Here is an 18,585-nt window from a genome sequence, read left to right as displayed (position 1 = left end):
TGTCAATATTCATTTTATTTTAGCATTAACTATTTTCTTTAAGTTATAAAAATTAACTCATATTACCAAAAATTCGTCAAATAATATAATAAAAAGGTGAAACCACATATAATAAAGATTTTGAATTTAAGTTTTTGAACACATACCTTTACTTGCTTTTGAGACCTAATTTTTTCCCTAACCTACTGCAAAATCAGCAAAAATGCCTCGGCACTTTTAGCATAGTGCCGAGAAAATCGGTTGGCGCTCAAAGGGTTAAACTCCGTTGCCGGAATGAAGAGCACTCACCGGTACTCCCACTAGTCCACGTGAAATATTATCACACAGCATTATGATTTCATACTTCCAGCTACAATTCGATTGTCATCAAGGAGGTTGGAGTACCTGGAGCCACTGTTTCAGAGTTTTCAGCGTGGTCTGTGATCCGCGATTGTAACATAATGTAAACAAGCCACCATGTTGTTTGTAAATAATTTAAAACTAACAATGGTAGTGAGGGACGGGGAGATTGTTGTGAATGGAGAAAGAGGGAGTCGTGTATGGAGAGAAGGAGGAGGTAGACGTGTTATAAAGAAAGATCGGGAGAAAGACTTAAGTAGCGGTGTATTGAGAGAGCTGAGGAAGAAATACGGCAGAATTCAAGATCGGCAGGGAGGGAACGCAGAGAAAAGGGGGAGAGGAGAAGAGAACGGGAGGAAGAGATACGGCAGAACTCAGGATCCACACTGGTGCACTTCATGGCGGTGGTTCAGTGAGTGGTAGTACGGGTAGTACAAATGGTATTGTAATAGTCATGGTGGCTTTTTGATGTTGTTTGCTCCTGTTACAAAATATAGAGCTTGTTTTTGAATTGTACTGAAATTATTTGTTAAGTTAGTAGTGGATATTTTAAAAACGTTACACCATCTTATTTAGACCATTTTCATCTACATACTACCCCGCAAGCCACCTAAAAGGCGTGTGGCAGGGGGTGTTAGGACACCAGCCATTTGCACACAAAAAGGGAATGCTCTATATCGAAATTACGACTGGCATTTATCAAAGTCCTTTATCGTTCGGGGGAAAAAGGAATTCACATATATATCAGTTCGGCAAAATATGTCTCTTAATTTATCGCTTCTGTCGGACCTGGAAATATAGTGCGGCACTAATATTATGTTCTCCGTGTCGCACTTAAAGATATCCATTCTCAATTGTTGAAACAATTTAAGCCGAGCGCGCAGACTCCGAGCCTCCAGCGGCTCCCAGCCTAATTCGCTTACATCTGGGTGACGCTGTCTGTACGCCCGTAGCAGTTTTTGACTAACCGCGTAGCCTTCCGTTGTATTATATTCAGTTGTGGATTAAGTCTTTCTGCACCGGATCCCATACGCTTGCTGCATATTCAATGTGCGGTCGGGCGAGTGCAAAATAACTCCTTTCTTCTACTTTCTAGTTCGAAAATCTTAGAACAATACGGTTGACGAAAATTTTGAGACTTCCAAGGGAAGTCCCTCAAGTGTCAAAAATAGATCTCGTTAAAATTATGCTAGATGATAGGAAATGGATATTTGTGTGGTGTATTTTTTGTTTCCGACGCAAACGCTCAATCTGTTTCGAGATATCAGCGACGGAAACTAATGCAAAGACGCCTAAATTTATGCAAGATACGTCACAGAAATACACCGTCAGTGTTCTTCACCCTAGCAACGGAGGAGGCATTGACGTCATGGCAAAATTAGCAGTGCCGGAACGCACTATATTCTTCAAAGTGAAATATTAATCGTGTTAATTAATAGTGTTTTTTCGTTAATGTTTACATTTTATTACATTTTTTTTGTTTAGGACACGAATGTAAATATTCGATATTTTGAGGCAAAAAAATTGTTAAGTGTTTTTTGACTATAATGTCTTTTGTTAACCAGTGCCGGAACGGCGTTCCGGCTCGTTCCAGCACCATGACATCACCGAGCAGAAGGGGCTATTATTGCTATGTTGGATTGCATCAGTTTAGGCGTTTTCCTGGTACTTCCCTTCGCTAATATCTCGAAAAGTATTAAGCGTGAAACAAAAATTACACCTCATGGGTATCCATTTCCTATCGCCTAATAAAATTTGAACCAGATATGGTGGTGGCACTTGAGGGACTTTCCCTGTGATAGGCAGGCCCAAGTTTTTCGGGGATTGAAGGCAAAAGGCACGTGACTTCCTGAATACTAACCAGAATGCGATTGGCATAGCGTAGCCTCTTCCGGAAATTCAGTCACTTTCAGATCTCCGTGGTGTACACATCGTGATTAAGTTAGTTGTGTTGCCTAGCGGGAAGAAGGTTTTGGAGACAGACTTTCGTTTCGATTCACTGACAAAGTCCTTTGAGAAAACTTGGCAACGCCCGCCTCTCTGTCCCCCCATCCCATATAAGCCTAGTAGCGCACGTCCCACCTCCTGTCGCGATGCCACTCGAAACTTTCCGAGCTTGCACGACTAAGATACTAGAATATGATCATAAATCTACTAAAGATATAACGAGAAGACGCAGTCCAATCACTGCTGACCTGGAACACATAAATACAGGGTATCAGCTGGCTCAATCTACCAACCCTGATGACGAAGGGACACTAAGTCATGGATACGTTGCGTTGGTGCTCACATACACCATTAAACGGTTACAAACCCGTGAAACCTTCATTGTGTGAAACGTGCATTTATTTCTTCTACAATATGAAGGACTTCTGCGACATTTCAACCGAATCTGTGGAATTAACTTTTTATATCACAGTAGTCCTTCAAAAATGGGGAGAGGGTGGAGATTAAAATATTTATTCGAACCGAAGGGTTAAGGATGCTTTTTCTTTGCTCCATCCCTCCGCCAGTGGGTCGAGGGCTCGCGTAATCACTTTTCCGATGCTATACGGAGGGAAAAAAGAGGAAATTGGAAGCCGCAGACGAGGATCCCAATTTTATGATGAGGCCTTTGCTTCCGATCAAACCAAATTACTGTCAAACCCCTGAGCGGAGCAAAATAGTGTGAGGAAATGAGCCATTCTCAAAGCTTATAAGCATAGATTTTTTTTCCACGAAGAGGTTAAAACAACTGATAAAGTTTTTTTTTAACTTGCCGCAAATTGACGAGCGTGAAGAAATGGGTTTCAGAAGGGGAGCCGAAAAGGGAAGCAAAAAGGGAGTCTTGGAGCTCATCGAATATACGACATTGTTTTTAAATGGTAAAACAAAAAAGAAATCATGTTTTGATGAGACCTTATTCCGGAAGTTTATTAAAATTGAAGAGTTATTGGATGCGTCAAAAGTGTACGGGTCTAGAAATTTGATTTCTTGATGATTATCCTCCCGTGAGAAGCGGGAGGGAAAATTTATTGCATGGCTGGTCCACAATTTAAGTGAACTTACACCCTAATTTGCTTTGAGAAAATACCCTAAGGCCAAACAATTTTTTTCTCTCTCCTTCAACGTGATTTTTAGGCATCTCACATAACTGTAAATTCGTGGCAACATTTTGTTTTAAACCAAAGGATAACTGCAATTAAAATAGGAGTTTCATTCTCGCCCATGGAACAACAGTGAAGTAAATTCCTATCCAATACCTTTTAATGTATACCTTTTATATCGTTGCTAAATTTTCAAATGGGCTTTATATCATGATGAAGAGAGAATTATGGATTGTATATTTTGTAACTGGGTTCACATCTAATTTCACTCCCTGCTTATAGCGATTAAGAAGGCTCATGAATAAACCTCAGAATCAGGTCAATACCGAACCAGGACAGGCATAGTACACGTTATCAACATACGAGAGGTACTTTTTCAAAGTGTCAATAGACACACTACACGCTTCAAAGATGTTCAAAGATGAGCTCATACAGTGGAAATAGCGTAATGATTGAAACTATGAGTAAGTTTTATTCTATCCTTTCATTCAGCATGCATTAAGGTTATTAGTTGATCGAACAAATCAAATATATCATGACCATGGGAGAGAAAACGATATTTCCTGATCGGCTTATGAAATCACATGGTTTTCCTCAGAGAAATTAGTTTATTGACCAGAATATCAAAACTATTGAGGAATTGAGTTGGAAATTGGAAGGTTGTTCATTTTCCAAATTAGGATATGACTCGGTCCAATTTGCAAGTAAAAATTCTTAAGGAATTTCAAGAATATCAATGAGCCTAACGCATAGAACGTGGGGGTTCTTTTAGCACTCTGAAAAATGTATGCAGAACTCTAACATAAAACATGTTTTCCAGCATTACCAGGTACTATACTCTTTTAGCCACCAGTATAAGGCTCATAATTACAAGTTAATTCCAATAACAGGATTTACAAATGTAAAAAAATGTATAAGAGAACAATTTTATCTTTTTCCGGTTCCATAAAAACGAAATTTAATCGAAGAATGTAGTAAAATATGATTTTTCTAACACGAGCAAAGAATAAAAACTCAAATCAAAATCAAATAAAATAAAAAGTATAAAATCGGATCGTTAGCATTCTTTGGTTGTCCGCGCAATATTTCATGAAAATACCGTTTATTACTGTTACCCAGATGCAGAACCTGGGTTAACCATATTATTCGCTCGCGAAAGTCAAAATACGAGACACTTCTCCACCAGATTTCAATACATACCCATTTAAATTTCAAAATGTAGTCCACAATAAACTGAATACATATGCGAGATATCACTAGAGAAATCTCAAGGGAGATGCATCCACTTCGCTGATACGACCGCATGTTGAATCATCTCGCGTCTGAGAAAAAAAATAAATCTTTCGCTGGAGCCATCCTCGACATAATGACGTCGTCCTCCTGCGACGAAGGAAATTATTTCAATTTTCCTTTTCCTCGTTGACAAAATGGATTTAAAAATTTGGGACTCCATCTCAATTCAATGTTCTAATTGTCTTTCGTGGAGGACACGAATATTTAAGTGTTCACTTCTCTTTGTGCGACGGGCCGATATATCGACTCTGGAAATATGTTGAAGTTTTTGGCACTGCTACAATTAAATTTATTATTCTGGCAATGTAAAATTTTAATATCTTTATAAAATTGAACAATTTTAAACATTAATATTATAAATGGACTCACATATCTTTAAAATAGCTTCACAGTTTATATCAACGAGTAAATTTTTCATAATTAATTGGCTAAACCGGGATTCGAACATGGAACTTCCGATTGCTGGTCAGATATGAGTACCTTACCGGCAATCGGGGGAACCGGGTTTTAATACCAGTTAGGCCAAATAGTTTATTTGTGAATTTTATTTTCCGTTTAAAATATCCAGTGGCGGTGACTGCTTACGAAGTCACTTGTTACATGGAGTAATGTAGCTTCACAATTACACATTATATTACTTCTCTTCAGCATTTCTCGCTTGTAACCCAAGAAGAGAGCCAGCACTAAAAAGGCGCCTTCTTCTGGAGAAACCTAATAACTCTAATAACCGATTATTGACATCCCGTATAGTGATAAAATTCTTAGCTTATTTGGTCCCTTATGTAAGATTCAGCCTATCTTCATTTCGACAAAAAATAACAGAATCATGTTCATTTCGACATAAACATTTATACACATGTGTCTATTTCGATTTTACCTGCACGATCGCTTGCATTTTCATTCTAATTGTTTTCTTGAAATGCCCAAGCATGAATTTCATCAAGTCCTATGATGAGTCGGGAAACACTAATTGACAGTATGATTGATTTCACGCTTTCCTGGTTTAATTAATTAATTGGAGAACTCTCGGGTAAGTTCCCGGTTTAAGCTGCTTTAAGACTACTGAATTTTCAACAACTGATGCTGTTATCTTTCTCATGGCCATGTAAGGGTGTATTAAATTGAAGAAACCTTTCCTTATTGTAACAACTATGTCACTGCAACTTTCAGGGAGGTTTGGCTCATGAAATATTCCAATGAAAACCTACTTATATACCCATGAAAAATGCTTTATTTATGAATTAATTCCAACGTAATTAACCCTTTTAAAGTATTCCTTTTTTCGTTTATATCTCTGTGAAATAGCTAGATAATGGAATTATGTGGGGTGTATGTTGTCAGAATGCCACTTCAAAATGAGAGAGATATTTAAAAAAAAAAGGACCTTGAATATTGGAAAATGGTCAAAAAATGTATTTACACATGTGTGCGCCTTGTTTTAGCATGCCTATTTTTCAATTTTTATCAAAATGAATATGGGAAAGAATGAACTATGCTATCACATGCTATGTTAAACAGTAGGAAAATTTGGATAAACGAATGAATTTGATAGTTTCATTTAGGGCCTACGAAGTATTGAACGCGCTCCGTAAGCTCGCACGAGACACGTTCCGAAGTCACAGGGCATCCATAGGTGTGGGGACTGATGTGAGCATGGGCGCGTACCTACAGTCAGGATTCTCACAAGTGTTGACAAAGTACCCACCAATGATATTGATCAGAATTTACTTTACACAAATAGAAATGAAAATTTTGGATCAACGTTTCCATGATTTTAATATACTAAATCCGACAGCTTTTGAGATCCAATAGTTCAATTAATATCTCAAATAGAACCAATACGATCACAGCTGGAGGACATATTTCAATGATTTCATAATGATAGTTTTTACTCACTATCAAAATACAGTTCACCCCACATATTTGTGATACAATGGGTCTAAAATTTATCGTTCTCCTCATCAACCTCCCTTCTAACCTCCCCCTCCCTTGCCAACACCCTGTAACTATAATATCCAGGTTTAATCATGCCCCGCAGTTTTAATCACCAATTCAGAACTTAAATTCATTATTACTTCACTCCATTACTATTAGTATTGCCTTCGATAATTCTATTTCTAATAATTATTACAGTTATCACACATTGCATACGTTCATTTCATGCTCGAAGATTCGACGCCTTTAATGTTCACGTGATCAATGAAACATCCTGCCTCGTGATGCGTTTGAGTGGAATTATTTACCGAAGCAAATTACAGAGCAATAAGAGTGCTCCACATTCCATAAAATACGATGTAAATGCCTAATAATAATAATAATAATAATTGGACGATGCGCCCAGCAATTATGCTCTAAAAACGATGTGTGCCCATTCGTCAGATCGTTATATTATCATCAAATTACAAGAGTTCGATTTGACGGGAGCAGCACCACCCACTGGTCGTATATTAAGATCACAATTCTGCTCGTCCTCAACCTGTTCCAATTGCAAAAGGTCACGCTCCACATGAGGCTTCGTGGAAGGTATTGCGCGTTGGCGCGCAGTTAACATCTCGAGCCCGATTCATTGAAGCAGTAGGTATAGGCGGGCGTACAAATGTATCGATGTAGAGACAGCAGTAGCAAAACTGTGACCTCATACCAAATACAAGGAAATTAGAAGCGAATTTCGGTTAGAGAAGGGGTCCACAAACGAAATTGTATCTCTAAATATTTCGATCAATGTTCTACAGCCACATTATTACGAACGGTTATCAGAAAATTAATAATTGCTACTTTTGAATTGTATCTGGAAACGAAATATGCCAAATTAAATTAGATAAAAAAGATACCATACCACAATTTTTGATGATTTTATAACAACAATATAAGTAGACTGCAAAAAAGACGTGCATTAGTTCTCATCAAGCATAAACTTAATTGTAAATTAACGAAATGATAAATTATAGATAAAATTTCTTTTCTTCTCTCTTCCAATTTTTTACAATGAATGCGGATGAAAAATAACTGGGGATCCTTAAAACCAAAGTGTGCAGGGTGCAATATGGTTGAAAATTGAGGCTTAATTTAAAATACATATGTCATCAATGTTTTTCTGAAAATTAGTTCCATTTACAGATATTTTTAAAGCTAATTTTCAGAAAAATATAGATGATATGTGCATTTTTACATGAGCCACAACTTTAATTGAATGTTAAAAATAAAATATTGTTCATGATGACCCTTTAAATTAATGAAAATATAAATTTCCAGGTTCCATATTTTTAACTTTTGGGCTAATGATGAATACCTATCATTTCCTAAATCATTATCCGGCCATGGGTCAAGATTTCGATGGCACAATTGCATAATTATACCTACACACACGTTGGTAGCATATAAAAAATCCAATAGATCGACCGACAGAAAACTGAGGGAAATTGCTTCTATTTGCAAAGTGGATATTGCTTTTCAGCTTTATTCGCCTGTCTTTTCGGGACTACTTATTTCAACTTCACCACCTCTACTTGGTGTCTCAGTTTATTTTCTCCATCGATATTTTATTCGAAACAAAAAAATATTGTGTGGAATATCTTCTTGTTTTCACAGAATCTGGTTATCATTTTTTCTAAATTAGCAATTGACTATTATCGTATGTTTTAGCAAACGTTTCAGTGTTATAACTACACAAAGTAACAACCCTTAAGAATGCTGTCAATGCACCGAATCGTGTGCTAAAAAATGATAACTTATTGCCAAATCATAAAAAATTAACAAACTACCATCGATAAAAAGATATTATAATAAACTCCAGTGGTTGAGAGTTAACCCTTCAACCAAAAAATATTCTGCCAAAATGTGCAGATCAATCTATAAGTAATAATATTATCAGTTTTATTCCATTAATCGAGAATTCTCATTCCCAAAATCATTTTAATATCAGAAGCAGATAATGCATAAATGGTGGATTATGTCTTCCAAATTATCAAAAAAAAATACCAATTAACTACGCATAAAACAGTCACACACGAGTATATATCCCAAAAGGATCAAATTGAGAGAGCCATGCATACCGACACCACTAATTTGAAAGCCCTCTTTGGGGCAGGCAGCTAGCTATATCGCGAGGTTAATCATTCCTGAATATATCTCACCACTCAGCCGCAGCGGTATGCTGATGAGCAAAAGCATACATTGCGGCGAAGAGTTTCTTCGGCCGGCCACAGGGGGTGGAGCATTTTGAATCCCAAACCCCTCTCTCTCTATAATGTTACAAGACCGACCGCGTGCTCCACTGCGGGTGGAGGGGGGGGGGGGCGAGGGGCAATGAAGAATTGGTAGGGGTTGACAGGGGCTTGTTTAATGTGGGTCTCTTCCTTTGGGACTCGCACGGTCGAGGAGAGGAGGAGAATTAGGCGCGCGGGTTGCGGGGTTGAGGTCTGAGGTCTGGCTTGAGGAATGCTTTTGTGAACCAAATCAAGGTAAGCTCGCGGAGAGTGCAGTTGGGTGCCTGTAGTGGTAGTGGTAGTAGTAGTCGTAGAGGAGGAGGGACGAGTGTCTAAGGCAGACGGGGCTTTTAAGTGTAGTTGGGATGATTTATTCTCACGGCTTGAAGGAGATGGAGAGATGGGCATGTCCCCATATTTGCATCCAAATAGGCCTTAAATGCCGATTTGATCGTGGAGATATTTACAAGCTTTCGAGGCGCGAGACGAAATCTGCGTGAAACAAAATTCTCCCTTACTTTTTTTGCCAGATTTACATGGCTGATATCCCAATGTGATGTAACTCATAAAGCTTTAAACACGCAGAGAAGGAAAACTTTGAGGAAGATATATTACTCGTCGTCGAGACTAATACATTCTTCATAGCTCATCACAACTACTTATGCCTGAGATTCAAACTTAATATTCTACTTGTTCACAGATTAACTTCTAAATTCTATCAAGTATTCCTCAGAAGTATTTAGATTGAACTTCTAATAATTAAGACAAGATGCCATCAGCTCGCTGGATCACCAATCGCACAATCTAAAAGTAGTGATGGTCATTCTCAAATTTTCACGATTTCCAAGCAGAGCATATAATATCATTGTAACATTTTTTCTTGCCTCAGCACCTGTTATAATTACCTCCTTTCATTAGATATGAACCGGAATATGATGATATTGTCTTGGAGTGTACGAGATTCCTGAATCATGCTTTATATGGCCAGCTCGTGTTTGACATTACACACTGAACATGTTCAGCCTACCTATAAACAACGAAAAAAAAAATTTAAATGCAACGAACTTTATGTGAAATATGTTTTCACCGTATATAAAATTCCCTAATTTCAAACTTCACAGCCCGTAAATTAGGTAGATAGTAAAGGCAATTTGGCCGACTGTTAGTCAATAAGAAATAATTACCGAGTCAAGTCCACCGTGACTGATATAATTCATGATTTCAGGCTAAAAGTTTGAAACCTCTCCATTATGGAAACTGAAAGAATATATGTATGATCTTAGAATATGAATGAAAGAATATTATTTGAAATGACTTATTATGAATTATTATTTGACTATAGAATGAAAGAATATACTTTGCTAGGTTCACTAATATATTTGAAAAAGCACGACTTGGGTTCCTTCACATAGTTACCTGTCGATATAACTATGTTGTGAAACCCTGGTCGAGCTTTTTTAAATATTGTATTAGTGAACCTAAAGAAGTTTATCCCTTCGTTTTCCACCGTGTATTCATTGTAGTACTCAACTTCGTATTAAATTTAAAGGTCTTGCGTTCGCAAAAATAGTTGCTCGCTGGAACAATTTTATGGGCAAGACATGGGATTTGAAAACAACACGTAGACATTAAATGGCTTAAATCAGCAAGAGCATGCACCACATACTATTTGTAAGTAAAATAATGAACTTGGTTTACATTCTGTTCCCATAATTATATAAGGTTCATAAGTTCGTCCTTTTTATTAGATCCATGGATTCGGTCCATTGTCATTGGCACGAAATCTTAACACATAAGTTACCCATATTGTATGGTATTCTTCCAATGTTAGTCGCCTATATGTCAGAATATTATTTCCAAAGCGTCATGCACATCATTTCTATCTTCTTTCTTATTATCTTACATGTGAAAACTAAACATCTATAAGGACGACTGCTCAACACAAATAGGGCAAATTCCAACCATTGTGGAAAACTCTACAAACTCCACATTTCGGAGTTTATTTCAGTCAATATTTCCGTTCATAAAACCAAAATTTTTCCATGGGAAAAACTTAAATTTTTGCTGCCAAAATATTCATTCTTTACAGTTTTAATATTAATAATAACATTTTACTCTAACTTGTGAAATAAGGGCAATTAAAACCTCTCCATAAACAATAAGAAGTTGGAAAAACCACCCACACCTACGCCCTGGGTGGCGTAAACTCTCCCAGGCACAAATCGAACCCACGACCTGTAGATTTCCAAGCGACGATGCTACTCCGCCGCTAGCAGGCCAACGCATTCTAAATACATACTTCACAAATCACCTTCAGGAAGCTTAAATCCTCGAAATAAATCAACTTCTGTGTTCCACAACATCTACTGAATGCATTCGCACAAAAAATAAAAAAATAATGTTTTTTAAACGATACAGTCACAGAAACAAAATTGACTTCGGTTACAAAGGAGATCATAAAATATTCTATTCTTGTGCAAAAACTTTAAGTACCTAAAAGAGCATTTCTCCACAGGTTTTAATTGAAAATTTTCGCACTTCAAAATTTAATTCCAAATTTCCATAGTTCCGTGCCTCACGGATGGGAAACACAAAACTTTAAAGAAAACCGTAAAGCATAAATATTCTGTAAAGAACACTCTATAATGATCTTTCGAAGTACACAAGCTAACAAATGATTTAGTTATTTCAACAGAGTTCTCATCCAATCAAGCATAAATAGTACGAATGACAATGATTCTGCTCTCGCGCCGAAGGGAAATGCTGTTTCAAACGATTTGCATATGGGCTACATGAAGGGAATAACGGAACACCAGGAAAACGTCGTCTACTGAAGGGGATCGATGGACTTAGTACTCCATCATCGAATTTAAATACACCTCGGAGCACGTATTGTTTCGTAATTCAGTGCGCGTGTCACTTTACGACTTTGTTCGCTCCGTGGAACGTTTTGAGGGAGCGGTGCTCACGGTCGTTTTTGTTTGACGCGATATAACTTTCAGGAGAGCGTCTCTGTATAGCGTGGAAGGAAGAACGACAATGCTTCAAATTTACTGCGCTTTTAAACGCATATTCAAGTGTTTCCGTCATCGAGCTGCGAAAATTACGAACAATATACCCTTGTTATACTTCGTGACTAGGCAGAAATTTTTCTTCAAAACAACCGGAGTAATATCTCGCTATAATTTTCGTCCCATTGAAACTGGAATGCGGGAAAAAATAAATGAGTTTCCGAAAATAAAAACCGGAAGAAGGGAAATGTGCTTGTATTTAGAGTTTTAACCGCTCAACTGATTCCACCTGAATGGAAAAAGAGCACATGTGCGAAACAAGAAAAGGTGATATTTTTTTACGTTCCGGAACGAGATACTAGATCCTCTCTCACGCCAGGCGATGACATGGTTTTCGTACCTCTAAAAACGGCGATAAAGAATTACTCTTGCGGGCGGATGGGCATATTGGCAACTCATCGCGAGGCGGCGGTATAACTCTACCCTCTCCCCCCATCTGGCCGCAATAAAGAATCGAATCAATCACCGCAGCGTCACCCCCTGTTAATTTATGCTCCTAATCTGTCAGGGCCTTGCTTAGCCAGCGCTTCGCTGTTTGCTTATTGCTATATAGGCGTTGGATCACCTCCCACTTGACCCCTTCTCCCATACCCCAACCCCCCCCCCCCTCTTCTCGGCACCCCATTCACGCCACTCTTTGCCTCCCCTCACTCCACTTTTCCCCGACATCTTTCAGCCAGCCTCCCCTCCCCCTCTCCCCCCTTCCCCCATCCCTTCTCTTCCAACCCCCATCTTTCCATTCAAGGCTCCTCTCCATCCCTCACCCCTCCCCTTCCTCTTGCACCCCTTTTCCCATTCAATCTTTTCTCCTCTCTTCTCTCACACACATGCACATTACTTGCCAACCCCCTCCCTCCCACCTCTGCCATTCTTGGACGACCTCCGTTGCTTCCTCCCTCCGATGTTAAGCGAATTAGGCTGGGAGCCGATAGAGACTCGGAGGCTGCGCGCAAGGCTTAGGTATATTGCATGAACAATTGGGAATAGATATATTTAGGAGGGACAAGGAGAACATGATCTAAGAGCCCCACTATAATTCCAGGTACGACAGAGGCGATAAATTGAGAGAGAGGGGAACTATGGGGAATTCGTTTTTCCCCCCGAACCATAAAGGACTTTAATAAATGCTAGCCGTAATCTTATTTGAGCATTTTCTTTTTAAATGAATCACTAACTGCAGAAAGACATCATGTCCAAGTTGGACGATTTGTCTTTTATCTCCTTTAAATTGTAACTAGGTTCAAGACTCAACGTTTCCAACTAAAAGGAAACATGTCATGCTAATAACACCGAGCTGACATGTTTCTTTTTAGTGGTAAACGTTGAGTCTTCCACTTGGCAACAACTTTAAAAAAAAAAGAAAAATCGTCCAACTTGGACATGATGCCATGCTGCAGTTAGCGATTCATATGTAGATGGCTGGTGTCCCAACACCCCCTGCCACACACGCCTTATTAGGCGGCTTGCGGCGTAGTATGTCGATGCAGAATAGCGTCGCAAAATCCTCCTTCCCTTTGAGCCGAGGAGAAGTGACCCGGGAGGGATATATTAGCTGTTCCCCTCCACACGTTTTGTCACCGACGGATGGCGCCCGCAACTGCTATTATTAAAGACCCATCCCTAACCCCACCCCCCTCTTCACATAACGGGATTTCCATGCGACACGCATGTGTCCCACACTCCCGCGACGCATTGTTTAGCCTCGCTTATTCCCCCGGGCGACTACGCGACCCATCGCCCGGAAGCAAGCGTCGAAACCATCCGATCCCTTAAGCGAGTCAAATTGGGAGCATCGTGGGACTGGGGCAGATCCCAACTGGGGTCAACAACATCACGGGACGGGTGTTATCGAGTTTGCCGGCGGTTAAGTGTTTTGGAGCGAGGTTCAATGTACACGTTTAACTCGGCAAACAAAACTAGAGCTAATTTTATGGCATTTTTGGGTCAGCTAACCTTAAAAACTGTGCAATTTAAAACTCTAATTCAATCCACATGGTTTTATATACAATTCTTATTAGTCAGCTATCTATTATAGATGCTGAAAGATTCGTATTTTAAGAATCATCAAGGGTTTTTTCGAATTGAGGCAAAAAAAAACATTTAATTTTTTTAGCTGAACTGAAGAGGTAGATACTCTGTGGAGATCCATGGTAAGAATAAAGAATACTACTTTGCACTTTCCCTCATAAATCCCTGTGAAAGTAAAGTTTTTTTGTGGAAAAGTGCAAAGTACTACTCTATATTCTTAGTAGTTTTTTTATTTTATTCGAGTCAATTATGGGGAAAAACAGAGCTCATAGGCGCTAATGATCGAACACAGAACGTTTCCCATCCCACGCGTTTTATTCTCAGTGCATTGGCTAAAACAGTAATTTGTCTAAACCTGCACATGTATAATCATTCATACATATTTTTGCATTCGAATTTGATTTTAAAACGGTAATATCTTTGAACTTGATGGGGTTTGAAGATTTTAAGGGATATGCTGCGATTTCGAATACTTCAATGAGATATATCTCATTTACACATCTTGCTTCGAATTTAATCTCTAATTTGACCAGCATCGGTTTTAGGTATTACCTCCAGACCATGGAGTTGGCTTCTATAAAGAAGAGAAGAAAGTTAAAGTTTCATTTCGTTAAAACTTGTTTAAAAAAAAGGCATGTTCCCATGGAATTCGATTCTACACTTGGTTGCAATTTCCAAATTACGCCAATCCGTACAGCTGTATCCGGATAATGGAACGTTAAACACAACGTCGTTAATTATAAAAAAAATGGATAATATTAACAACAGATTTCTCATTCTCTTTCAAATTTTCCTTTCCACAAGCACGAATGTTGTCAAATCAAGGTAGAAAAATCATTCTGCACCACTCAAACATTGATTTTCGCCGTTTATTTTTTATTAATATAATATTAGTATAAGTAACAAATGAAAAGAAAAAGAAAGCTACGGTGAATATGTAACATCGTTTCAGGCTTGATTTTGTGGAATATTGTTACACCCATGATAAAAACACAAATGGTAATTTCCACACTATTTGATATAACACTTAACGACCGACCATGGTTTTGACACTCTACGTCATTATCAAGGTTTTTGATACTTCATAATGACACAAAGTGTCGAAACCATTGTCGGTCGTTAAGTGTTAAATTAAATAGTGTGGAAATTACCATTTGTGTTTTTACCATGGCTACGGTGAATAATCAATGAAAATTATATTTACCTCTTAACTCGATTGATAAGTTCCCAACTTAGCCTTAGCATAAACTGTCAATCACACGAAGTTTCCAAAAATCCTACATGAATCGTGAAATGAGCTATTATTTCTAATATTGATATGATATTTAAGAGAATAACAGATATTGCCAATTTATCAGAGTAATCAAGTGATAAATATAAATTCAATAATTCACTTGAAATCGCGTGAAATAATTCCGTTATTCGGCATTTTCTACTCAAAGCTCAGCACTGAAGTGGTATGGTGAAGGAAGACTAATTTGTAAGCTGACAAGAGCAGCAGCGCAGTGCGAATCAGGAAGTTAGTCTTTGAGCCAAGCCTCTTCTTAGAGAAAGCCCTTTGGTGTGGAGTAAGACGAAGAGAATAAGACGGGCGTATGACGAATAAAGAAGAGAAGTGATGTTAGAGGCAACAGTAAAGAGGGAGGAATCGAGAGAAGATGAAGAAGGGAGAAGATTATTTGTAGTGTAAAAGGGGCAGTGGAGCTTTGAAGGACACTTGTAAAGAAAATATGGCAGCATAATGGGTAAAGTTATGGTTTTCGTTCATAAATATATATGTAACTTTGTTGTGACGATATTGACGGAAGTAATGATAAATAAGAGGAGGTTTTCGTCATTTGCGTCGTTATAATTTATTTTTATTATTAATAAGAGGTCATTATAAAATAAAGGTTTGATAGGTGCTAAAACATGAAAGAAATATTCCCTAAAATAAGAGATGAAAGGAAGATATTTTTAGCAAAGGCTATTGATAACACCTGAAGAAAAATATCTTTGATGTCCAGCGAATGGAATTAGTGAGCGATGGATACATGTTTACATCTTCCGAGTTTCTACAGTGTTTAAAAACGTTTTTGAGTAAACACTAGATATATATTCTGACACTTTGTATTAAGTAAATATGAAGATTACATTTAAGAGGCATGACTGCGAGTCAAAAGAAAAGAGGGCCAGATATCAATAAGTTTTACAAAATAAAGTCAAAAATATCTTATGGGGAAAAGAGACAGCAGCTATAGGGGACACAAAAGGGATTGACCCCTCCTTACAAGAGGTAAAAAAAATATCTGATTTTTGCTAAACAAATAGTGTGATGAAATTTACGGCCCGTGATGGAAAAATTTTAACTTCATCGCAGAAACAAGGAATACAGATAATACACGGTTTTCAAAGTACAAGAGATTGTAAGTTCTTAGGCCGTCGTAATATTCGCATTGTGCTCTGTCAATCACTAGATAAACCACAGGGTGGGGACAACTCAAAGCAGTATTAATCGATGTCAAAATGCCAGCACACAAAGGCGTCGATCAGAGGAATGAAGGCCGCAGTTATTATTGTGCTGAGGGCGCAATGGCAAAATCGGCAGCCTCCCACATTCGTTGCTCTCAACTATAATCGGTGGAACAGCAATATAAAATCTACAAAATCATAGGATTCCCTCCCCATTAACCTGAAGAATAACTCAAATACGAAGATAATCAAAGCCAAACTTCAAACTTACTTTCTAGATAAAATCACAATTCAGAAATTCAGCATATACTAAGAAAGAACTAGTTTCGCCGTTCTTTAGTGTTACTTTTTCGTCTCAGTTTATGCCAAAAAAAATCTTAGACGATTTTATTCGATGATTCGTCATTAGTTTATTATTCAATAAAATCCGTTTCATTTTAAATCTTGATTTAAATTTTTTTTAATAATTTCAGTTATCCAGTTCAGTTTCTGTGTTTGTATACGTTCACACTGAAAGGATTACATCATTTGGCTCATTCTAGTATTTTGTTCGTGCATGTTTACTATAAATGACATATTTTTCATTGCATTGTTATATTTCATTTTCATTGCTTTGCTTCTTTTCACAATTGCTTAAATCTGCTGTTTGTCCTCACCACCATTATAATGGTATTTTATGCAGAGATAATAAATATTATTATTATTTTATAATAAGAATTTCAGTAACTCCATTCAAAGCTCTAAACTTTAAGCGTCAGGTAAAAGAGAAGGAAGAAACGCGCTGCTTTCGCACTCAGCGTATCAATTCTCAATTTCTTCACCTTCCTTTATAGGCCGCAGCGGAATTACCAGGTGACGTACGAACAAGACAGCCGTGAAACCTCCTTTAGACGTCGCGACAAGTCGTTTGGAATCTAGACGGCAGCAGTAGTTTGGAGCCGCGAGGTAAAAAAGGCATCATCCCACCAATGTAAGTTCTGCAGGTGGGTGTCTCCCCGCTAGAAGGGCGTAGTCGACTCTCACAGCAAACGCCAATCCCAATAAATACCGCCACTTCACACTTTGCGAAGAGGAGAAATTTAGAGCCGTAAAGGTGTGCTCTAGCGCCTGCCATCCGCCTTTAAGGATGTTCGCTGGCTTCCAGCCAAGCGATATTCTACTCAAATAAACAACATGAAGGAGTCCCCTTGCTCATACTTCAAAGCCTTTCGGCGTTAGGGGAAAATATGACAGTGAAAAAGAGTGGAAAAACGTCTAGAGAGAGTCGCCAGCTAGAAAAGAATAATAGGTGATACAAGGATTCAAAAAACTTCCTAAATTTGAAATATTACGTAGTACATGCCATGCTCCATTTTCTGGAGAGAATTCACAATTGTCTAAATAGAGGCTAGTAACCATGTATTCCCTCGCAAGTTTTTTTTTAAAGCCAATAGCTAAAGAAGTGTATGACCATATAGGCTAATTTAGACGAGACAGCTTATTTATGTGGTCGAAAGAAATGACGAGCCATATAGGTATTGAGAGTTGGAATGGGAAATGCTTTATTTTTGCCATGTACAATTGCGTAGCCGGCCGAGCGAACCGTGACTTTCAAATGTTCTACTTCCAATGTGGTTTTGTCTAAACTTCTGCCTTCAAAGTGTCCTTACCACGAGTAAAACCAACTTAAATAAGGGAATGGATGACGAAATAGCATTAATGCCACAGGAAAACATCGCTTTCACAAAACATTTACGCTTTAAGTGGCACTGACCTTTAATCAAACTGTAAATGATTAAAACATATATTGTGCTTAAGCAACTTATAAGTGAAACAATTTGGACTCAAATTTGTTAAAAAGTCCTTGTACCCTCAATCCAGGAACAAATACTCGTCAATTGGTCTACTTTTTTATAATAAGTATATAATAAATATATATTTAAAGGAAAATGTTCGTAATAATAAAATAGACTACAGCAAATTCCTATTTTTTTAATCAAACAGTCATCGGCTGATACTGTAGGACGGAAGAAACTAGCATGAGGGATAAATTCGATTAATCGAGACGGGATGCTGAACCTAAATACAGGTAAAGACAAAGAAGGTGGAATATTTCGATAAATATCGATGAAA

Source organism: Ischnura elegans, chromosome 3, assembly GCF_921293095.1.
Source record: "Ischnura elegans chromosome 3, ioIscEleg1.1, whole genome shotgun sequence".
NCBI lineage: Eukaryota > Metazoa > Arthropoda > Insecta > Odonata > Coenagrionidae > Ischnura > Ischnura elegans.
This window is presented reverse-complemented; position numbering follows the sequence as displayed.